This window comes from Rutilus rutilus, assembly GCF_951802725.1.
Source record: "Rutilus rutilus genome assembly, chromosome: 2".
Classification (NCBI taxonomy): domain Eukaryota; kingdom Metazoa; phylum Chordata; class Actinopteri; order Cypriniformes; family Leuciscidae; genus Rutilus; species Rutilus rutilus.
Genome location: NC_140210.1, coordinates 36,992,306 through 37,003,502, shown reverse-complemented (window position 1 = coordinate 37,003,502; position 11,197 = coordinate 36,992,306). Strand labels below are relative to the sequence as shown.

The 11,197-nt window shown below is 41.1% G+C and overlaps 1 long non-coding RNA gene across 1 annotated transcript; it reads left to right on the top strand.

Moving 5' to 3' along the window:
- The first annotated feature begins 518 nt into the window (after positions 1 to 518).
- LOC311280491 lies at positions 519 to 10,927 on the top strand. The gene is made up of 4 exons (XR_014625687.1): positions 519 to 626; positions 3,802 to 3,854; positions 3,944 to 3,974; positions 7,205 to 10,927. It is a non-coding gene; the product is annotated as an uncharacterized lncRNA (long non-coding RNA).
- The last annotated feature ends 270 nt before the right edge of the window (positions 10,928 to 11,197 follow it).

The window sequence follows — 11,197 nt, the reverse complement described above, 5'->3', positions numbered from 1 at the left end:
GGGCTACAGACTAAAAAATGTATCTGCCTAAAAATATAACTTTTAAAACTTTTTGTCATCCTAACAACAGACAGCGTTACTCATTCTATAGCCTATACTAAATGATAAGATAAGACAGGTAAAATGAGAAAATATGAACTAGGCCTAGGCTATAGGCTATATATATTTTTTTATCCCCCCAAGCCCCCTTTGTAGTTCACTTCAAATGTTCACAAAATTTAGCCTAACTTAAGATACCTGGTCATTCATAGTAGCAATAAATGGTCTGTCATCTTTGTCAGTAAATGCAGGCTATCTCAAATTGTCTGGGTCTCGACGTAAAGAAATGTTTTTAACGTAGGCTATATTGTAGGCCTAGCTACTTGCTACACCCTTTATTGTGGAGTTATATCGAAATTGTGATGCTATTGTGCACTGCAGATTCATCACCTAATTGCACCTGTTACCCAATACCACACCTTAGACGTCATAGCCTATAGCCTACCTTTGAAATACTCTGTCCCAATTTTTTTCTTGTCAGTCTTTAAACTTTGAACTGAAACGCATCGCATAGAGCATCGCAAGGACTATCGACAGGAATATTGTTTGATTTTTTTCATGGTTATGACTTTGAAGGAAGGAAGACGGTAGGACACTGGACAAATGAAGAATTGATTAATTTGAAAAAATAACTGATAAATGAACATGTCAAACAATGAATTTTATCTAATTTTATCTATCTGTGTTCTAATTTAGTATATTCGTTAGAGATAAAGAAAAAAAGAAAACGTCTGTTTAAAAAAAAAAAAACAAAAAAAAACTACCATACCCAATATGGTAACACTTTACAATAAATGTACATAAATAATGTAATAATACCTGAACTAATACTAGCCTACTTCAACATGAACTCATGATTAGTGAAGAGTCAAGACATGAACAAATCATGAACCAATGAAGAGATATCCTTAACTACGGCTGGAGGATTCATGTAGACTATGAATAACAGCAGCCTTAGCCTACATTTTAATACATTAGGATAGTTATGCATTACTTAACATTTAGGGGTAAACTAAACCAAAGTCTCTATAAGAGAAAATATTTTGAATTAAATATATTTAAACAATGTATTATTGTCATAATTTAAACTATTGACATATGCAGCATAAAGACTGGATGGCGCAGAATTGTCATTATTTTTCACTGATTCTCCTTATCAAACTAAATACTAAATCCACTAATAATTGATCTTAAAAGTCTTAATCTGTTTTGTGATCTCTTTCAACCCCAACCTGTTGTGACTTACTGCTAGCTAAATAAAAAATAGCCTAACAATTAAAAACCTGCAAAGTAGAGCCTACATTTGTTAAACAGAACTTCGCACACTGGATGCGAAACGCCACGTCTTAAGAGTAAGAAAATATTTCAGAATCCTGGATTATAATGCATTATTATTGTCCCAAATCCTGGGCTACATCAATTTTAATATAAGAAACAGTGATAATATAATAAGTTAGATGTCAAATATATATTATAGGCTACAGATCATGGTTCTCCCACGATTCTGAAAACAAAACATTAGACAACTAAACAAAATAAAGTTAGCGTTGCTTACAAAATCATAAATCATAAATCAGATGTAGGCTATGTAGCCTACAATAACATTACGATGTCCAGCAATCGATTTAAATAGTAGCTTACATTGGGTTTAATTTGTCGTTTAATGAGGACTAATAGCCTACATGTTGTTAATGGCGAGAATTTTCACGTGAAGAAATACATAGATCCGACTATTTATAAACTTGTTTTTTAAATGGTCCAGTGGCGGAACTTTTGCCAAGCGTTGTCAGAGGTTCTTTTTCTTCTCATCAAAACCGATTATGTTTATCAGTGGTTGTATATCAGGCAGGGACTCGTTTATGTAGCCTACATTTTGTTTTGTAATTTCACCGGAACGAATAGAGTCTCCACAACGGATTGAAGCGCGCGTCCGAGTGAAGACTGTGCGCGAGCCACAGGAGAACACAGTATCCGCGCCACTGATCGCAGCGGCAACGAGCACTTTGATCACTTGATTTAAAAAACAACACATTTAAGCGCTCATCGCCTCTTATTTAACAAACGAACGAAATGAATGCTCTGCTAGTTAACTGGAGATATTTTATTTATTTGTATTGTTACATTCGTGCCGCGAGATGTTTCAAAAGTGTTGTGGACAATATCGACCTTAGCAAATGTCCCACCCGCAAATTACGCATATGCTAGGTGGTTCTGTCCTTTTTACACTGGGGTTATTATAGTTAGTCTATATTATTATGTTTATTGGGTCTGCGCTAATCCTCCTTTCAGCTGCAAGTAGGCTACATTGGTCAATAAAGTGAGATTAAATGCATACAAATATTTGTTTTATTTAACATTTTTAATTATTGGAGGTTTGCATAGTTTTCCGATTTTGCATTTCACTGATTTGATTCATTTTGAGTACTTCTTTTTTTGTGCAAGTGAGATTATTAGTAAATGCATGTTCACATTTAGTTTAGAACTACAACAACAATCATGTTTACACACAACACTTACTCCCAATTCTTCTCAACATGGGGACAGGAGAGGAGTAACTTGCGTTACTTATTTGAAAAAAATAACTCTGATATTTTGTTGTAAATTTAAAAGTAATGCAACTAAGTTACTTGAAAAAAGTAATCTGATTACGTAACTCAAGTCAAGTTGTAATGTGTTAGCATTAACCCCAACACTGCTCATGAGCTGAGAATGTGCGCTAAATCTGAGCAGATTACATAAACTTCACCAGCAAATTGAGTGAACATAATTTGTGAAACATAACCCACCAAATTGCCTAGTGATTTGACATTGTTACCCTTCACTGGATCCACAATTTTTACCCGCATTTGTGGGGTGTTGATTTCAAACCCTGTCATTATGAAATTGCATATAGATAGAACATCTTGTGTGTGTAAAAGCAAACTGTTTAATTACGTTCTGACAGTATAATATAGCCTAGGCTATTAGAGCTCAACTAAAGTTGTATTTGTTGGCAAAATAGTAATGTTGGTGTTAATACAAGTTGTATTTGGAATAAAAAGCTAACATTAGATTCGTTGGAATTAACGCTAACTAATTAACAGTCCCAAGCTTTACATATCAATAATTATTGCAATTAAATTAAGGTTATTATAACGCTACTTTACGAGATAGGTTGAGGCATGCGGGCAGACCTCCTAGAGATGGCTCTCTTTAGTCGTGTTCACTCTTCTAGCCAGTAGCCTATAATATACATAAATTATTTAATTATTTGAATATTTACAATTCTCCATTGTGTACCAGCCAAAACTATTATGGTCAATGTATGCTGTTCAAATCTCCTCAAGTCTATAGTTAGTCATGAGTAGCCATTGCACAGTGCTCAGACTGAAAAGCAGATATAAATGTACCATGTTTGTCCAGAGGATGCAATAAGGGTCAGATGGGGCCTAGCAATTTATAATATGCTTTTTGTGCTTAATGTGCTTATATTTTAATAGTGGATGGAAACAATTATGTTGTGTAGCCTACATTAGAACTTTGGCACTTTTGATTTCATTAAACACATTTCACAAAAAGGTCACAATTCATGCACATTTTTATTGAAAACAAGAGAAAACTACATTAAAATCACTGTCCTAGGCTCTTTACCTGCTTTAACGGCATCCTCTTTTCTATCCTGATCAGGAGGAATACTTATTTGTAGATATTCCAGTATTTTACTGTAGGATAAGGTTGATTTTTGTAGAACAATTCAAATAACTGATTTTTTTTTTCTTTTAGAATTTTTTTTCTTTCCAAGCAGGATGGCACTAGGAAAATTGTATTCACCCTATGTAAGTACTTAAAATGATCTCTTTATAATATATGTATTCTACAGATTGTTTTGGAATAAAAAATGATATAACACTGTTTCTCTTTACAGTGTGCCTGTGGTGTGCAATTCATGGAGCTGAGTAAGTGGAATTATAATTAATTAACACACACACACACACACGCACACACACACACACACACACACAATGATAATTAGTTTTTTCTTCAACACCATCAAAGGTTTTCGGTACAACAAATATTAAACCAATGAATAAGGCTGCCAGCAGTGTCTATATGATCTTTTAGTGTTTTGGAAATGTTCTTGTAGCCATAGACTTTCTAATAATAAAGGTAATAATAATTAATGTAATAAAACAATTTGTTCTCTTTCGAGGGAACTCGAACTGCATCGATGACAACACTTTGGGGAAGGCCCTTAGCGTAATGCATCTGAAGTATGAATGAAACTAATTCAATCCTGATTGGTGCTGCGTCATGACATAACGTGACGGCACACACGGAAGCAACAAAGGGACGCCGGCACACAACAGAGTTAGCTTTTTGCTCTTCAGCAAGCGCTCTGTGTCAACTGTCCTATTTGTTGTTGTTTGTCCCATAAGAACTTCAAATAAAGGTCTGCATTGCAATATAGAATCTAGTGGCTCGGATCTCGCGGTTGCCGAGGCAGCGCATAGATTACGGGTCTACTCTGCAGTAAAGATTCTGTGTGGGTGCGAGGCATGCACAGTCAGCTCCTGAGGGTGCTGGCTGAGTTCTTTAAGAAATATCTCGACGCGCACAGCCGTGCGTTTTCAGGTGTTTCAGCCTCGTGCCTGTTGACTTTCTTCTCAAGAGCTGAAAGCCAAATATATTGTGAACGACTCGAATCTCACGCGTGCCGAGGCAACGCGTAGCACATGTTCCGCCCGCACATCGAAAATCCCTGCCGGTCCTCCTCTCCAGGGTATCGAATACAAGACAAAAATAGCAGGGCTGTCCCCCAGTGGAGGGACGAGCGAGAATCGCTCCTCCGCAAAACCCTCAGAAAATCTATGTTCGTATCCAGTGTCAAGTGTGCTTCCGGACACATTGGTTTTCAGCGAATGCAAGCTGCAGTGTCCACGTCCGCACATCGGAAACTGTTTTCGATTATTCCCTGCCGGTCCTCCGCTTCACGGTGTCAAGAACGAAACCGAAAGAGCCTCCCTTCTGGGGAGCCCTCAGGAAACTGATGTCTGCATCCCCCCATCAAGTGCACATCAGGACACAGTTTCCAGCGAATACACGCTGCTCTGTCTGCCCCACAGGCTTGCGGCCAGGCAACGCTCACGTCCGCTCATTGAGAATCGTTTTGACAAAACCCTGCCGGAGAGCCGCTTCAGGGGATCGAGAACGAATCTCGAATAATACCCGAAAGGCTGGTTCCCTTAGTAGAATATTTCAAAGCATGGCAAGACCTGCCAAATATTTCTCCTTGGATCCTGCGCACAATAGAGAAGGGTTACAGGCTGCAGATTCCGCCCACCGAAATTCAGCGGGTTGGTGTGAACTGCAGTTTACCCAGTGCAGGGTCAGGTATTGGAACAGGAAGTAAACTCCCTGCTGGTAAAGGAGGCCATAGAGCATGTTCCTCTACCGGACAGGGAGTCTGGGTTCTACAGCTGCTACTTCATAGTTCCCAGGACGGATGGGGGGTTGCGCCAATTTTAGATCTAAGGCATTTGAATCGGTCTTTGAGGAGATTCAGGTTCAAGATGCTCACTATTCCCATCATCGTGAGTCAGATCAAATCTGAGGATTGGTTTGTCATGATAAATCTAAGGGACGCACGCATACTTCCACATATCCATCCTTCCATCTCACAGGACGTTCCTGAGGTTCGCTTTCGGGGGCGAAGCGTTCCTATATTGGGTTCTTCCGTTCGGCCTAGCTCTCTCCCCTTGCACGTTTACCAAATGCATGGATGCAGCTCTAGCTCCGCTGAGGTTTCAGGGTATCAGGGTGCTAAATTATATCGACGACTAGCTTATTATGGCCCAGTCACAAGAGCTGGCAGTTCGGCATCGATATGTCGTCCTTGCCCACATCCAGAGCTTGGGGTTGAGACTCAACACGAAAAGAGCGTGTTGGCACCAGCCCAGAGAACCACGTTCCTGGGAGTGGTGTGGGACTTGGTCACTATGCGGGTACAATTGTCTCCTGTTCAGGATAAAAGCTAGGCCAAGCCATCACTGTAAAACTCTTTCAAAGAGTGCTAGGGTTCATGGCAGCAGCGTCCAACATCATTCCATTCGGCCTGCTGCACATGTGTAGAATCTTTGTGCGAAAAAGCTTGGTTTCTGTCCCAAGGCCTCGTGCTGGGAGCGTTATGCCGCCGGAAAGCCGCTTCCACAGACGCCTTCCTCACGGGCTGGCAGGCCTCTGAGGAGCTTCCTTCCAGACCTCAGGGGTCACCACGCAGACAATGTGTTGGTGGTCTCCTACTTGATTCATCAGGGGGGTCTGAATTCGCGACCTTTATCCAGATTGGCGCATCAGATCCTCCTGTGGTCCCAGGGGAAACTGTTATATCTCAGAGCAATGCACGTCCCAGGAGACCAGAATCAGAGAGCAGACATCCTGTTGAGGCTGGGGCTGAGGCCCAGGGAATGGAGACTTCACACAGAGGTGGTGAAGTCGATATGCGAGAGGTTCGGCCCAGTGGAAGTGGATTTGTTCGCATCTCGACACGTTCCACTGTCCACTGTGGTTTTCTCTCATTGCCCCATTGGGGTTGAATGCCATGGTACAGACGTGGCCGAGGCTACACCTGTACGCTTTTCACTCTGCTCCCGGGAGTTCTGAAGAGGGTCCGTCATCATAGCACTCCTGGCAGGCCATCCTTGGCAGATCCCTCTGAGGAGGAACCTGCTTCCACAGGCCGGGGGCTCAATATTCACCCTCGACCAGACCTGTGGAAACTTTGGGCCTGGCCCCTGGGGGGCTCAGTACCTAGAGGCTGGCCTGTCGGTTGGAGTGGTTGAGACCATACTCAGTTCCAGAGCTCCTTCCACGAGGAGATTGTACGGCCTAAAGTGGAATGTGTTTCCACTTGGTGTAGAGAGCGTGAGGTGGGCCCAGTTAACTGCCCGGTTGGCTTCAGTGCTGGAGCTCCTCCAAGATCGCTTCTCGGTTGGTCTTACCTCATCCACACTCAAGGTGTACGTGGCTGCCATTGCAACCCAGAACAAGGGTTACAGTCGTAACCCGAGACGTTCTCTAAATTATAACTACATATAATTTTATACATGAAATATATAGATATATCATATATATTTTATTGTTTTATATACAATATAATATAAAATAATATCATTTTGTTTTAAATCAGGGCTTCAGCAACTGCAGAAACCACTACTACAACATCACCTCCAACTTCATTTGACTCTGCAACAACTGCAACTGAAATAACATATACAGCATCCACTTCAACAACAGTTAGAACTTTAGAAACTACAACACATGCTTCGACAACAATGCCTACAACTTCAGAAACAACAACTGCAACTCAAACAACAAATACAGCATCAACAACCCTAACTGAACCTTCCACTACTACATTAGCTCCAACGTCCTCTGAAGCACCCAGTACAACAACAGCTCTGACCACAATGCCACCTGTAACCACAACTACTGAAGCTGTCACAACAACAAATGTTAGTCCAGAAACCTCAACTGTTGTTTCAACTACAATTTCTACAACTTCAGAAACGTCAACTGCACCTCCAACCACCACAACTACAGGTGAACCCACAACATCACTTGGCCTCACAACAACTCAAGATCCCACAACCACAGTAGTGACTACTGAAACGACACATCTTACTTCGACAGTGGTGCCTACAACTTCAGAAAGTACAACATCAGAAACTACAGATACAGCTTCAACAACCACAACTTCATTGCCCACTACTACGACATCAGCTCCAACTTCATCTGAATCTCCAACTTCAACAACAGTTATAACTTTAGAAACTACAACACTTGCTTCAACAACAATGCCTACAACTTCAGAAACAACAACTGCATCTCAAACAACAAATATAGCATCAACAAGCCTAACTGAACCTTCCACTACTACATTAACTCCAACGTCCTCTGAAGCACAAAGTACAACAACAGCTCCGACCACAATGCCACCTGTAACCACAACTACTGAAGCTGTCACAACCACAAATGTTAGTCCAGAAACCTTAACTGTTGTTTCAACCACAATTTCTACAACTTCAGAAACTTCAACTGCACCTTCAACCACCACAACTACAGCTGATCCCACAACATCACTTGGCCTCACAACAACTCAAGATCCCACAACCACAGTAGTGACTACAGAAACGACACATCTTACTTCAACAGTAGTGCCTACAACTTCAGAAAGTACAACATCAGAAACTACAGCTACAACAACCACAACTTCATTGCCCACTACTACGACATCAGCTCCAACTTCATCTGAATCTCCAACTTCAACAACAGTTATAACTTTAGAAACTACAACACTTGCTTCAACAACAATGCCTACAACTTCAGAAACAACAACTGCATCTCAAACAACAAATATAGCATCAACAAGCCTAACTGAACCTTCCACTACTACATTAACTCCAACGTCCTCTGAAGCACAAAGTACAACAACAGCTCCGACCACAATGCCACCTGTAACCACAACTACTGAAGCTGTCACAACAACAAATGTTAGTCCAGAAACATCAACTATTGTTTCAACTACAATTTCTACAACTTCAGAAACGTCAACTGCACCTCCAACCACCACAACTACAGGTGAACCCACAACAACAAATGTTAGTCCAGAAACATCAACTATTGTTTCAACTACAATTTCTACAACTTCAGAAACTTCAACTGCACCTCCAACCACCACAACTACAGGTGAACCCACAACATTGCTTGTCCTCACAACAACTCAAGATTCCACAACCACAGTAGTGACTACAGAAACAACACCTCTTACTTCAACAGTGGTGCCTACAACTTCAGAAAGTACAACATCAGAAACTACAGCTTCAACAACCACAACTTCATTGCCCACTACTACGACATCAGCTCCAACTTCATCTCAATCTCCAACTTCAACAACAGTTATAACTTTAGAAACTACAACACTTGCTTCAACAACAATGCCTACAACTTTACAAACAACAACTGCATCTCAAACAACAAATATAGCATCAACAACCCTAACTGAACCTTCCACTACTACATTATCTCAAACGTCCTCTGAAGCACAAAGTACAACAACAGCTCCGACCACAATGCCACTTGTAACCACAACTACTGAAGCTTTCACAACAACAAATGTTAGTCCAGAAACCTCAACTGTTGTTTCAACTACAATTTCTACAACTTCAGAAACTTCAACTGCACCTCCAACCACCACAACTACAGGTGAACCCACAACAACAAATGTTAGTCCAGAAACCTCAACTGTTGTTTCAACTACAATTTCTACAACTTCAGAAACTTCAACTGCACCTCCAACCACCACAACTACAGGTGAACCCACAACATTGCTTGGCCTCACAACAACTCAAGATTCCACAACCACAGTAGTGACTACAGAAACAACACCTCTTACTTCAACAGTGGTGCCTACAACTTCAGAAAGTACAACATCAGAAACTACAGCTTCAACAACCACAACTTCATTGCCCACTACTACGACATCAGCTCCAACTTCATCTGAATCTCCAACTTCCACAACAGTTATAACTTTAGAAACTACAACACTTGCTTCAACAACAATGCCTACAACTTCAGAAACAACAACTGTAACTCAAACAACAAATACAGCATCAACAACCCTAACTGAACCTTCCACTACTACATTAGCTCCAACGTCCTCTGAAGCACCCAGTACAACAACAACTCCGACCACAATGCCACCTGTAACCACAACTACTGAAGCTGTCACAACCACAAATGTTAGTCCAGAAACCTCAACTGTTGTTTCAACTACAATTTCTAAAACTTCAGAAACTTCAACTGCACCTCCAACCACCACAACTACAGGTGAACCCACAACATCACTTGGCCTCACAACAACTCAAGATTCCACAACCACAGTAGTGACTACTGAAACGACACATCTTACTTCGACAGTGGTGCCTACAACTTCAGAAAGTACAACATCGGAAACTACAGCTACAGCTTCAACAACCACAACTTCATTGCCCACTACTACGACATCAGCTCCAACTTCATCTGAATCTCCAACTTCAACAAAAGTTATAACTTTAGAAACTACAACACTTGCTTCAACAACAATGCCTACAACTTCAGAAACAACAACTGCATCTTCAACAACAAATACAGCATCCACAACCCTAACTGAACTTTCCACTACTACATTAGCGCCAACGTCCTCTGAAGCACAAAGTACAACAACAGCTCCGACCACAATGCCACCTGTAACCACAACTACTGAAGCTGTCACAACAACAAATGTTAGTCCAGAAACCTCTACTGTTGTTTCAACTACAATTTCTACAGCTTCAGAAACTTCAACTGCACCTCCAACCACCACAACTACTGAAGCTGTCACAACAACAAATGTTAGTCCAGAAACCTCAACTGTTGTTTCAACTACAATTTCTACAACTTCAGAAACTTCAACTGCACCTCCAACCACCACAACTACAGGTGAACCCACAACATTGCTTGGCCTCACAACAACTCAAGATTCCACAACCACAGTAGTGACTACAGAAACAACACCTCTTACTTCAACAGTGGTGCCTACAACTTCAGAAAGTACAACATCAGAAACTACAGCTTCAACAACCACAACTTCATTGCCCACTACTACGACATCAGCTCCAACTTCATCTGAATCTCCAACTTCCACAACAGTTATAACTTTAGAAACTACAACACTTGCTTCAACAACAATGCCTACAACTTCAGAAACAACAACTGTAACTCAAACAACAAATACAGCATCAACAACCCTAACTGAACCTTCCACTACTACATTAGCTCCAACGTCCTCTGAAGCACCCAGTACAACAACAACTCCGACCACAATGCCACCTGTAACCACAACTACTGAAGCTGTCACAACCACAAATGTTAGTCCAGAAACCGCAACTGTTGTTTCAACTACAATTTCTACAACTTCAGAAACTTCAACTGCACCTCCAACCACCACAACTACAGGTGAACCCACAACATCATTTGGCCTCACAACAACTCAAGATTCCACAACCACAGTAGTGACTACTGAAACGACACATCTTACTTCGACAGTGGTGCCTACAACTTCAGAAAGTACAACATCGGAAACTACAGCTACAGCTTCAACAAC